At 39.0% G+C, this 13,106-nt stretch overlaps 1 protein-coding gene across 6 annotated transcripts in view; it reads right to left on the bottom strand.

Annotated features, from left to right (window-relative positions):
- MECOM (MDS1 and EVI1 complex locus) overlaps positions 1 to 13,106 on the bottom strand; it is a 551,406-nt gene that overhangs the window by 241,811 nt on the left and 296,489 nt on the right. The window lies entirely within an intron of this gene.

Here is a 13,106-nt window from a genome sequence, read left to right as displayed (position 1 = left end):
ATATGTAATTTTTTAGCAAGAAGGAAATTCAGTACGATAACTTTGACTTCCTTTCTGTGGTAGGGTATTTTCCCACTAGTGCCTCTAATGACTCTCTTGTTCACAGGAGAATGAGGCCTTTCAGACCTATGCTTCAAAGCCATGAGTTTAAAGGAGAGTTCAATTTATTTAGTGATTCTACACACATCTTTTTGCTAGTTTCAAGAACACCTTTTGTGGTATTAATATTAACCTCCACCTTTTTAGCTTAAAATGTTATGATCATAAGAAAAAAAATTGATGGCCGGGATACAAACCCCTCGGTTGGGGGGGTATTATTGTTGCATGGAATGATTTCCTGTTGCTGTATCTGTGTTTGCCTTATCCTGTAACTAGACATGTACACTCTTCGTGGACAAAGTCCCTGTCCACTACACACCCTCCGTACTCTGGAGCCCTAATCAAACACTATGTACACTATGCTCTGAGATATACTCCTGGAGCTGAGTCCTCAGAAGAGAGCACTGTTAAAACAGGACAGTGGCCTTCGCTTGACCTCCAGCTTTCTACACGAATAGATGCGAAAAGATGTAGCTCTGTGTGGAAGTGTATTTTTCACATGGTGACTAATGCTTAATATAATCTACACTCAGCCAAATTACAGGAAAGTAAAGATGATATCAGCAACCAACCCTGCCTGACAGCCTATCTGTCCTTTATGACTATTTTCAATACTATTTACCAAAGGAAAACAGGTTTTCAAAAAGCCATTCCCTTTGTTAAGAATGCAAGAGAATTCACAGATCCTGTACAGTCACCAAATGTGCAGGTTTCGAAGATGTGGTATATTCGGTAGTGATATCACAGGGTGTTTGTGCTCAGCCACACTGAACAACCTGAATATCTTTAATGAGCCTCCAGAAGATGTACATTCTCTCCAGAATCCAGGGCCCTTAACCCAGCTGTTCCAACTGCCAGGGACCTGGCCTTTCCCATTTCCTACCACTGCTCCCTTCAACTTCTACGCATTCTTCAGCACCGGCTGAAATTTCATTTCCTTCAAGAAGTTTCCCCGGATGCCTAGTAAATGAAGCTAGGTCTCCTAGCACCTCCTCCTCACACAGTGTAATAATTATCGCCCTGTGTCTTAACTGCCCATTTGCTTGCAGGTCTCCAGCCATAAACTCTCAGCTCTGGATTGCTGGGTTGTGTCTTGGTCCCCACTGTGCCCAAGTGCCTGGGATGGTAGGTAGGCAACTCATAGGTAACTACCGCTGAACTGAAATGTAAATTGGGGTTATGAGACAGGGGAAGCAATTTGTGCCAAAGAAATCTTTTTAAAGATAACATATTTTTCAGAAGTGTGGGTATTTGGGAAGTGCATCTATATTTAGGGGTGTGTGTGTGCCCACGTGTGTTGGGAAGCATAAAAGCTGCAAGAAGAGGAGAGGAAAGGGAGAGAGGGTGTGAAACGAATCTGAGTCCTGAGGGGAACCACAACTTTGCCACCGCAAAACATGCCTTTTGGGATATTGATTTTTAAGTTGGTTATGAAGTAACAAGACTCAGATAGAATCTTGGACCCCCTCCCCCTTAACTGCCTAAAGGAATTCAGACAGAAAAACCTGCTTAACAGAGGGGAGCATCACCTTAGCATCCTAATGTAAACTAAATGGGGCAAACAAGGAGAAACCCAGCCAAGCCTGCTTGTTGAACTTTCCTCTGTGCCCCATTGTTTCTGGGTGGCCCAGCGAGAATTTGTTTACTACATGTTTGCTCTTTCTCATCCATCTGTAAATTACCTGCTTCCCCTTTGAAATCCCAGATCCCTGCCCCCTTCTCCTCTGTCTAAAATGTCATATAAACCTCCAATGCCCCATGCGGCTCTGGGTCTCATATTCTTGTGACACCCCACATGTACGCCCATAATAAATGTTGGGCATTTTTTCCTGTTCACCTGTCTGTGAATTTGATTATTAGTCCAGCCAGAAGAACTTACAAAGGTGGGAGGAAAAGTATTTTTTGTGCCCCTAGAGTCTTCTGTTCAGGGCTGTGTTCCTGTGACAGAGTGAAATGCCCAGTCTCTCTGACTCCATGCTGTCCAAGTCTGCTCTGTTCCCATGGCCTTCAGGCTAATAGATTCTGCTTAGCCTTGCATTTAGATGTGCTAATCATTAGCCAAATTCTGCTTGCCGCTTGAGGAGATAAGGGAAGTCTGTGTTGTTTATCAAAGATTTGCAGGTACCTTGTGACAAAACTCACATCAACTAGCAAGGTCTTCCTCGGCCCATTGCTGGCACATCTTACCCCTCATGTTTCCCTCTTTTCTTAACAAAACAAGAAGATTCAACTCTGTATTTTCTTAGGATGGATATGAGGAACCTCTAGGACTCACATCTTCTCCGTCGGTAGTATTTGGTCAATAAAACTTTCCCTCCCCTCAAATCTGACGTTTTGAGTTTTGGCCTTTCTAAGCATGAGGCACACAGACTTCGAAGCATTTGATTCTGCATCACCTGTCTTTGTAGAATTCCTGCCTTCCTCACTAGAATGTAGACACCTGAGGTAGGGATTATGATTTTTTTTTTCATCATTGTCTCTAGTGCCTTAACAGATCAGGTTGAGGGCAACAGGAAAAGGGGGATTTAACAGATAGCACTTTTATCACCACGACTTCACTATTTGATTGCTACTTCAACAACAAAATGTACCACAAAAAGCTGTTTATTTTCACATCCTGGGAGTAGAAGTTTGGAATCATGTAGGAAGAAATCAGGATGAGAGCTGTTTTTAGAGCAATTACAAAAATTTATGCTGTTTACTAGGCATGATTTCTTGAAAATAACGTATAGAGCAGCTTCGTGATGAATACTGGATAAATTAGGGCAATTAGATGAGATAAATGAGATAGTGTAGGTCATGAGCTTTACATAGTATCTAAAATATAGTTGGCACTCCACAAATGTTCAGTCATCTCCCCTATTTATCTACTTGTCATGTAGCTTACCACCTTGGCACCATTATTTTGGTCTCCAAGTCATGTAAATTCAATGCCAAACTAGGATTCCACACCAAGAGTTTTCAAAATGTGGTAATCCAGGAACTTTTAGCCATGCAAATACTTGGGTCCACCCCAGACTTACTGAATCAGAAACTTTCCGGGTGGGGCCCAGCCATCTGTGTTTAAACAAGTTTTCCATGAGACTCCACAGTGTAAGTCTGAACAGCCCTGCTCCACACCAGTGGAGGAAACATCCGCTTAAAGGAGGCAAATAACCTGGAGGGAAGCCTGCAAGGTAGGGAATAACCACTTCACCCATTTCTTGCTATAAGAAGTGTGAACCTTGGGCCAGCATCATTATATGACCCGAGCTTAGTAGAAATGCTGGACTTCAGGCCCTGGCCCAGACCCACCAAGTCAGAAACTGCCTTTTAACAAGATCCCCAGGTGATCTGTGTGCACATTAAGTATGAGAAGCACTGATCTCGTGACTATTTTGAGTTGCAGAAGATGAACTGTGGGAAGGAAAAGAAAACCAAAACAAGTAAATATTATACACAAAACTAAAATCTCTCATCTCTCTTATGTGCAGGGGTTTTGCAGAAAGTAACTGGTGTTCTATCACAATTTTTCTAATTATCTGTTGTATGTCAGATATTTGGTGTGCGGGTGGGAGACCCCACAGCATTTTACCTAAGAACCAGCGGGCTACATTTTAAAGCTCCAGACAGATGGAACAGACCTGTGTATTTGTAGGTGGTTTTTAAATTCTTCATCTTGTGTCCCATAGTTGTCCATATGTGCACATTTTTCACATATATAACAAGTAATACTCTTATCACCACAATTTCACTATCGACTGCTTCTGTAACAACAAAGATGCATCACAAGCAAAAATGAATGAAGCTGTCTGAGCAGAAAATTCCATAGTAGCGTTACTGTCAACGCCCATCATAAACAACCATGACATCACAGCGGCCTTATCTACGGGTTGCCACTACTGATCGATGGCATCACTCCAGTAGTGTAAATAGCTTCTAATGTCCCATCTTCTACCGTCAAATAGATTCTGGTTATTTATGAGAGCTGTTAGGTTACAAGTCTGAGCTGTGGTTTGGATTTATTTTCTTCTGATAGCTGCTGTGGATTTCAAGTTAGATAGGATTATTTTTTAGTTAAGATGATGAACTGAGATAGAACTGTCATCCAGCCAGGTACGCCAGCATCTCGTCTGGTGGGTGTCACCACTGGAGTATGAATTTACAGTGCCAGAATGCCTTCTGTATTATCATTGTCAACCACAAAATTTAAAAGACAGCAGTTAGTCATTGGTTGTTACAGCATGAAAAGAAAAAAAAATAGTACCCTATACAGCTTTCTATATAATTAAAATATTTTAACATTTCAGTTAGCCTTTTGTGACTAAATAGTGAAAAGGCCTAACCATCTGCATGGCATGTATTTTATGATAATCAAAGTGTTTCAACTTGAATGTGACAGCTAGAGATGATTTAGGAGGTAAAAGGAAATTCATCACCTCTTGTGCAAGGTATCCTTTATAATCATTAAAAAGAATGACAGGTTACCTGGTCAAGAATACATTTTCACAGAGAGGAATAGATATGAACTGTGTGAACCAGACAGGTGAACTTTAAGAATTCGTCAATTATCCCAATATTTTGTCAATATAATAACAAATACCTGAATTATTATGAACATTAGATAGACATGGTAAGTTATTAAATGTTTATGAACTTGATCAGAATCAGTAAACTGATTCTGATCAGTTTTTAAACTTTCACTTTTTCAGACTTTTTGTAAGCATTGTATGAATAAAGCATTTTTCTTCTCAATTCCCAATTTTATTGGGATTATACCAATTCATTATTCAAATTTATTTTGCGTTAAGTCATTCTTTCTCATTGAGATAATTGTGCTAAAAATATAAATTCTCAAAAAACAAGGGAAAGTTTTTGCCCTGCAAAATAGTGTATGTTACTACCCTATAGCTATATTTTATATATTTTTCAAGATAATTTTTAAAAAGATATTCAATAGTTATGAGTCTATTTTAAAATCTTAGATTTCAATATTTATTCTATCATATCTTATGATTTATCAGTTAACCAAACTTCTAATGAAATCTGTATAATATTTGAACATCTGTTATGACAAAATTATATGTCCTATTTAATTTTGGATTATTTTGTATGATTTTTAATTGGACATAAAATAACTGCTATATTTGGCATTTTAAAATGGTTTTTGATCCTTATAAAAATAACTGGAAATCAGTTTGCCTCTCATAACATTTCATAAACATATACATAGTATGACCATGTCTAAACTAAAACATTACAAAGTAAAAACTTACTTGAAAATGCCCTATCTATACCAAATTATGAAATTATTACTGTAGCGATCTCTCTTTTCATATCATTAAAACATGATCAGCTGTACATGCCTCAAATACAGTCATTTTGAGGACCACTGTACATATTTACATATTTTTTAATGGAAAGACATGCATACTTAATGGTCATAAAGCAAGTGCTTGGTGACGTATAAAGTGAAAACAGAGGGTTCCCCCAGTTACCATTGCCCTTGCATGAGTATTGTGATAATTATTTAACACTAGCCTGTGTTGCCTTCTAATGGCACCTATTTAACATTTCTTCCCAATATGCTTTGCACTGCTAAAAGTCTTAAGTAAACCGAAAATCAGCAGTGAGAAAGTGGGAATGTGACCGCTAGGAGCTGACAATGGCTGTTTTGTCACGTCTGGGCCCTGGTACTCACTCAGGAAGTGGGGATTCATCCAGCCAGCTGATGCCAGGGGAGGATGATTTATTGCCTGGTGTCCTCAGTGGCAATTGGACCCTTTCCCACTGTCACTCACAACTTGCAAAGATTGTGTCCTAAAGAAGAGGTTCCCCTCCGTTCTAAAGAAATTACAATGCTTGTCATAAAATGTCTTTTAGCAGAGGAAAACGGGTATGAAAATGGGCAAAGAAAGGAAACAATCAGAAGAGGAGAGAAGATGGATGTTCTGTAACCTTTTCTCAGAGACCCATTTCTTCTACTTTTTCTCCTGTCTGCAGCGGGGTTTTGTTTTGGCGGATGACAATGCGTAATAGCCTGATAAATTGATTTTATGAGTCCTTTTTCTCATCTCTAGAGAAGACACTAACTCGTTGGGACTTCAGAGGGCTCACAGAGGCAGGAGACAACAATTAGTTTGCTGAAGATGTCAGAAAGTAGCTTCAGAGTTTTGCCAGGAAAAATCCTTCCTGACAGATCAGGGCTGACAATGTTGGCAGCTGCTTGAAAAGCTGCACGTAGCCCGCGCGTTGCGGATCCAGGGAGGAAGGCCCCACATCGGGCTCCATCCTCAGAGCTGTGAATTCCTCCTGACTCACCAGAACTAAAGGGAATATTGAGCGGGAAATTTTTTAAAAGACCAAGAGCTGAATGCCACCAAACATTTTGCTAAATATATTTTCCATAGTTAAATAAACAGAAAACTCTTAGTGTTGCTGTTACTTTAAATTTAAATCAGTGCCTAAATAAATCTCTATAACCACTTTTAAAACCTGTTATATACTACTGCACAATGTCACATTTACTTTTCTATATGTAAAAGTATATTCTGCTTGGCACTTAACTCCGTAAGACATACTAATTTTAATAAATCTTTTTAAGACCACCTTGGTGTATGTTAACGAGATAAAATACTCATGGCCTGAACATACTACAGTTACTCAAGCACTTGGCAGTAGCATCCTTGAAATTATTTAACATTCAAATTTATTGCCTAAAACCTTTGCTTTAAGATTACTAAATGAGAGGTTCAAAGTGTTGCTTTTCTAATGCAAAGTAACTTAACCTTTCAAATATGAAGACATAAAGTTGGCAATTTCTTGAAAGCTTTGAAACTAATAAAAAAAATCTCATTACATTTTGGTAAATGTTATAAATATTAGTGTTTCCCCATAACATGAAAAAAATCAGAGGATAGATCTTTATATAGCACAAAAGCAGTATTTTATGCTTTCAGAGCTTTGTAACTAACTACTTCTAAAAGGTGCATAATTTGGAATACTGTACTATGTGTGTGCACATATGTCTATAGCACATTAATTACATGTATGTGTTTTCATGTAAAATTCTTCCTTTAGACTTGGTATCCTGGAAGTTGTAATATAGCAAACAATATTTTCAGGCATTTTTTCTTCCAGAATGTTTCCCATATAGAGCTAAATGTAAACCTTCTCTATATTTTGAAGGAAGCTACATCAACCTGAGTCTCATATTTCTGAAAAAAGAATATGAAGCGCTCAGGTCAGGCAAATAATGGGAGGTAGAAATGGGGCCATCTTAAGTACTCTACAATGAAGACTTCCAGGAAAGCCTGAGAGTTAAGAAGGCTGAATCCTACACTTTGTTTTGCCATCAATTAGCAAATGACCTTGAGCCTTTCTGGGTCCCAATTTCCTCATCAGTAAAATGAAGGGTTAATCAGGATGATCTCTCAAAGGACCCTTTCAAGAGACCTAATGTTATGATCAGTCTCATTAAAACAAATGAACATAATGAACAAATCTAGCCAGAGTAAGGTCTCTAAAACAAAAACCACTGCATCATACAAGAACAGCCAATGCCACTGTCCATCATACAAGAACAGCCAATGCCACTGTCTGACATTTGAGGAGTGGTTATGCAGATCTGGGGGCAGCCAAGTCCTTTGATTCAGGTAGATGGCAGAAGAGCCAGAGAAGTCAAACTCACTTCACAGACTTTACTGCTGATCAACTACTCAATAAAACTTGGGGAGAATGAAGTGAGATTTGGGAACTGAAATCGGTTGGAGAGGTTCCTCTAGAGCTTCCCCTGTTCCTACTGCTGCACATTATCACGGTATTAATACCACTGCTAGGGAACAAGTGCATTGAGCAGTTAATGTTAACTCCATAGAAATAAATTATGCGGTCAAATTGTTCATTAAATGCATTAATCCAGTTGTAAAGGACCAGCATCATAGCAATAATTGCACTGTCATTTGAAAGCTTTTAAAAGCAAATCAATCCAAATTATATCAACTTGACGTAACCTTCCCAGCAGCAGTACTTTAGTATCTAATAGGAAATATGCAATAAAAGACAGCTTCCTATATATTTGTAAAGCAGTTTGGAAGTCTTTTGCATGTTTTGCTACACCAGGAGTTTAAGGGATGGAAAGAAAAAAAAGCATCCCAGCTCAATAGGTTTGACCAAAGTTTTCCTCATTTTACTTTCTGAGCCAAACCATACCATTAACTTTACATACCTTCCTAATATTTGTCTCTAATACTGCTGCAGTAGATAAAACCAGCACTCCAATCACAACAGTGAACAGAGTTCTACTGAGTAACAAAAACTCCCAGGCACAACAGGGGACTTTTAAAATGCAAGCACTCTAAACTTAGCTGCACCCCTGAGAGCCACAAATTGAGAGAGATTAATTCTGTGCCCCTGCACCCCTCATTACCAGGAGAGCTGAAGTAGGTCAAATGCAAGTTAATCTCCTGAATTCCACTTTTGCTCATGGATATTAGGCCAGCCATTACTGTGTATTGGCTAATGTCTTTAAGCTCCATGCATGCAAAATTAATAAACAGTGTGCCCAGCCAATATGAAATATAAATAAAAGTGCCTCGAAGTGATTTTACACAATGACACTGCCCGTGACAGTAACTAAGGAAATGTATGCACACAGGCTACTCCTGTGCCATCTAGAACCAACGTGGGTGGAAACAGTGAAAACCAATTACTCCAAGTTCTAAATTCTTCCCCAACAAATAGTAACACCGATAAAGAAATGTTAGTCCACCCAAATATCCATGCAACTTTAAGTATGATCTGCCTCCACCCCTCATTTTAAAGAGCAAGACAAAATGCTCATGTGGAAGAGGACGAAGGTTTAAGCAAAGCAAGACTGCCATCACTCTGCGAAGGTATGGTGTTTTCCATTCTTTAGGGAAGGGAAAAAAAAAACCCAGGCATGCATGTCAGCACAAGGCTAGTAAAGTCAGGACTCTGCTTGTCCAGGAGGCCTCGGAACAGCCTAATTACCTTCCCTCTCTCCGACTGCAGCCGGGTCAGACCACTGCTATTCTATTGTCATTATGAACTGAATATTTTCAAGAGTGATAAATGTAATTTCTTTATAAAGTTAAATGAACCACTGTCTTGCAGTATCAAAGAGCTCTTTTTTGGGTTGGTTGAAAATGCTGCCATATTCTAAGTTATGCCATTTGATCCTCCCCATAATGCCAGCTGGTAGGATTCAAAAGATAGGAAACACTACCCTGTGTACTAGCAGGAAATATATTAAATTATTTAAGTTATGAAATTAACAACCAGAGAATCTGAGTCTTAGTCCTACCACGGTCACTATCCAGATGACAAATTGATGCCATTTTACCTCAACAAGCACAGAAAAGAAAACATGCACTTAAATGACAGTTTGAGGAATGAAAAAATGCAAATGGCTCTTAATTACATGAAAAAAATTCTTCACCTCATTCTCAGAATAAGAAAAATGTGAGTTACCAATACACTGAAACATCACTTTTTTAACCTGTCCTTGGCAAAAGTCAAATAATTTAGCGATATACCGTGCTGGTGTGTAAGAGTGGGCAAAAAGGGCCTTTCATACAACTGCTGATGGGAGGGTTAGTTAGCACAACCACCCAAAATGGTGCATGTGTGCCCTGTGACTCATTGGTTCAACGGTATGAAAAATATAGCCTTTGAAACAACTGTAAATGCACATACCCTCTGACTCCTCAGGTCCTGTCCAGGGCTTATCCTGTAGGTGTTCCTCACGCAGTTCCAAAGTGCGCCACGTGAAAAGTCATACATTTAGCATTGTTTGAAATAACTAACAATAAGAACAGTAAATTATGGTACATAACTTCAAAGGAATACTATACAGCAAGTAAAAATGAGGGGGTTCTTTAAATACTAATAATCTGCCAGATAAATAGTTGTGTAAAAACAGCAAATTGCAGAATGGTGTGTTTAGTGTATAATGTGTGTAAAAGAGGAAAGCATAATATATGCATCTGTTTGCATATGTGCATCATACAGCTAGAAACATATACAAGTATAACACTGGTTGCACCTCTGGGAGGGAGGTGAGATGATGGGAGAGAGGTGTGTTTAGTTCATCAAATATGTAAAAGAATTAAGTAGATATATAGAGACAGAGATATAGAAACATAGATCTATGTAAAAAGGTCTCTAAATTAGTGATGTAAAAATCAAGGAAAGAAGTGAATATATAGGTACACTTTGCACAAATAAAAGATTTCTTTCCATGTACGTACATGTGTGAGTATGTGATGTACACATACATCATCATGTATGTGAATGTACACACACATCTTCCACTTTTTGGAATGATAAGCAGGAAATTGTTGAAGTCAAGGAGAAAATTGTCTACCTGAGAAAGAAGACATACTTAGGCACTGCTTGAATTTCACTATGTGCATGATTTCCTTTCAAAATCATATTAACCACATAAAAAAGACAGAAATAGGGAAGGAGTAGAATTGACCGAAAGAAATCCATAAAGAAAGGTATCTACCCTACAATGGGCTAAAGTGACCCATAATAAAAGGATTCTATAACTCCTCCAGTCCCACCTTTCTTCTCATAATTCCGATATAGATGAGCCTACTTTGAAAAAGAAAATTCCAATTAGAAATTCTGTGTGGATGACGACCCCCAAAAGCCTAAGAGCACGAGCTCAGGGAATGGATTTGTCTGGTTTGCCACATAAACGCCCAATAAATACGTGTTGACTGACTGACAGGCCCAATTGCTAAGCATGCTACAGAATATGTGCAAAATAGCCTGCTCGAGCAGTCTGCCATCCCATGAAGACATTTGATTCCAACAGGCGAGAACTTAATTGGAAAAATATGGGAAGGACAGGCTGGCAAGATATTCTAACGAAGTCCTTGAAACCTGGACGGTTATTTCTCTCTGCTTATCTACAGGGCATCTTCCCCACGAGACACTGGACTTTAAAAAAAAAATCATTCTACCAACAGAAAAAAAATTCTATTCCATATGCTTTGCCAAAGTTGCCTGAGAAGGCAGCAGTAGCTGATGTGAGCTACGGAGGAGGGGGATACTGCAGGTTCTGTCTGTGCACACACGTGCAGAAGGACCAGATGAGGTGAGGGCTCTCAGAAAAATTATATTTTATCCACTGAAGCAAAAAGGAGGGAGGCTGTTTCTGGGTGTGGAGTGTGAAAAACAGTCTCACTACTTTATAGTCACACCTCATAACATAATCCTGTAACACCTACTGACCCAGGATCTCCAAGAAAGGGATAGTGTTAATTCTATTGCACTTATGGGAAATTTGGGAAATACGTAGGCAAGATCCCCCAGCCATGAGGTTCTTACTCACAGCCTTAACCATGGCGTTTCCTTCCTTATTTGATGATGAGTAGAATATACTCATACTTTTTCATTAGATTCTGCCTTGTTCTTCATTGGGCACTAATAGAACAAAGCAGTTCTTTTCAGATGAATGTTATGAACTCTGTAATGCCTATCATTATTTATTTCATAGCATAAGTAAACATTTTATTATGTAGGCTCCCTTACAGAAATCCAAAAGTAAAAATGAGTATTTCAAGTCTAAGTCAAAGATTCATACCATCTATCTACTGATGCCCAAGACGTTTTCTTCTGAATCATTTCAAAAATAACATTTCTTGTTTAGAGTATTTTGGTCAAATAATTCCCTAGACCAGAACAAACTTTTCACACTGGCTGAGCTATCAGCAACACCGTGTCGACATTACTATTCGGGCCTGCCTTCCCTCCCCTCATGTCATATCCAGAGTGTTTTTATTTTTCAAACTTTAAACCATTAACTGCCTGCATGGTTAAAGCTATGATTGGTTGTTAACCACTTCCCTAAATACTTCAGGAGACTGCGAAACAGTAGAATTGCACTTTTTTTACATCAATGTAAAGTCATGTTCACCCCCACTCCCCTTCCTTCTCACCCCCTCCTTGCGCTCCCCCATGAATGTGTTTTTCTCCCTCACTTCTTAGACGCATTTGGTAACAATCAGGCTTTTATTTTAAGGAGCCCTAAGATAAGGTATCTGTGAGCTCCACACTTGGAGTAATTGATCACATTTGTTTCCTGTTCGTAGGTTAGGCTCCTCACTCTTGCTCTTTTTTTTTTTTTTTTTAACTTGGCATGTTTCTCATTACCCTCTGCCTTGTTAGCCCAGTAGAAATTTTCTACTGTGGAGAGTGAAAACAGGACGATACTATTACAAACCCCATCTACTCGGTGACAGCAGCCCTCGTCTGTGGGAGCTTCTGGCCACTTCACGCTTTAGTGGGGAGCCCTCCTATGGATACAGGTATGTTCGCCTGTAACTGAGGGAGGCTCCGTGGCATCCGCTTGGTGTTCGCATGTGTAATTTTCACACTGTGCTGATTCATACGGAGACCGTTCCCCGGGATGACAACATCGTTATCATATGACTCAAACTGCCCCACCTCATTTCACTTGGGAGTGTTAGCTCAGGTTCAATAAGTGTCAGCTGCCAATTCTGAAAAAGAAGACCCATAGCCTTCCCGTTTTTGCTTTCCAGATAAATTGTAATCAGTAGCATTTTATGGACCCTGTCAGGTGGGGCTTAATTTCAGATATTGTCTAAGGAAAGAAAAATGCAGAAATCTGAACAATCAAGTTTTCCCTTTGGTGTCTGTCAGTCTCTCTCCTGTCATGGCTTCAGTCACAAGAAGGCAAAAAGGCGAGTAGCTCAGTGTAAAATGAAATTGAAGCCCTGCCTTTGTTTTCCTTTTTTAGAATAATATTTATAAAAATATGAGAGATTCTAATAAAGTGATATAAAGTTCATGAAAGAAGTCTTAACAAATAATCCTTTACCTAAATGGTACCCCTTCAACATTTCAAGTTTTAAAATAATCTTTTCTTTTTCAACTTTTAAAATTTTCTTCTTAATAATGCCAGGTTGGTTGGTTGGTTGGTTGGTTGGTTAGCTTGGGGCTCAATTGTTCTTACATGTCACTATATTTTGGCA

The sequence above is a fragment of the Artibeus jamaicensis genome, unplaced genomic scaffold (assembly GCF_021234435.1).
Source record: "Artibeus jamaicensis isolate MK-2021 breed Jamaican fruit bat unplaced genomic scaffold, CSHL_Jam_final scaffold_474, whole genome shotgun sequence".
In the NCBI taxonomy this organism is placed as follows: Eukaryota; Metazoa; Chordata; class Mammalia; order Chiroptera; family Phyllostomidae; genus Artibeus; species Artibeus jamaicensis.
Note: the sequence above shows the minus strand (reverse complement) of the source record. Positions and strands in the feature narration are given on the sequence as shown.